General features: G+C 50.0%; 1 non-coding gene across 1 annotated transcript; it reads right to left on the reverse strand.

Moving 5' to 3' along the window:
• Positions 1–28: 28 nt before the first annotated feature.
• On the reverse strand, positions 29–147 carry LOC118346072. Its single transcript, XR_004799469.1, has one exon. It is a non-coding gene; the product is annotated as a 5S ribosomal RNA (ribosomal RNA).
• Positions 148–210: the final 63 nt, after the last annotated feature.

A 210-nucleotide genomic window follows, 5' to 3' on the forward strand; every position in this document is an offset into this window, starting at 1 on the left:
TCTCGCAAGGCGGAAAAAACAAAAACGAGGGGTGCAACACGAGGACTTCCCAGGAGGTCGCCCATCCTAGTACTGCTCTCGCCCAAGCACGCTTAACTGCGGAGTTCTGATGGGATCCGGTGCATTAGTGCTGGTATGATCGCACCCATCAAACTAATTACTTAAAATTCATATAATCCTTGAGCGACATACTAGCGTCCTTCCGATCCC

This window comes from Juglans regia, unplaced genomic scaffold (assembly GCF_001411555.2).
Source record: "Juglans regia cultivar Chandler unplaced genomic scaffold, Walnut 2.0 Scaffold_6519, whole genome shotgun sequence".
Taxonomy (NCBI): Eukaryota; Viridiplantae; Streptophyta; class Magnoliopsida; order Fagales; family Juglandaceae; genus Juglans; species Juglans regia.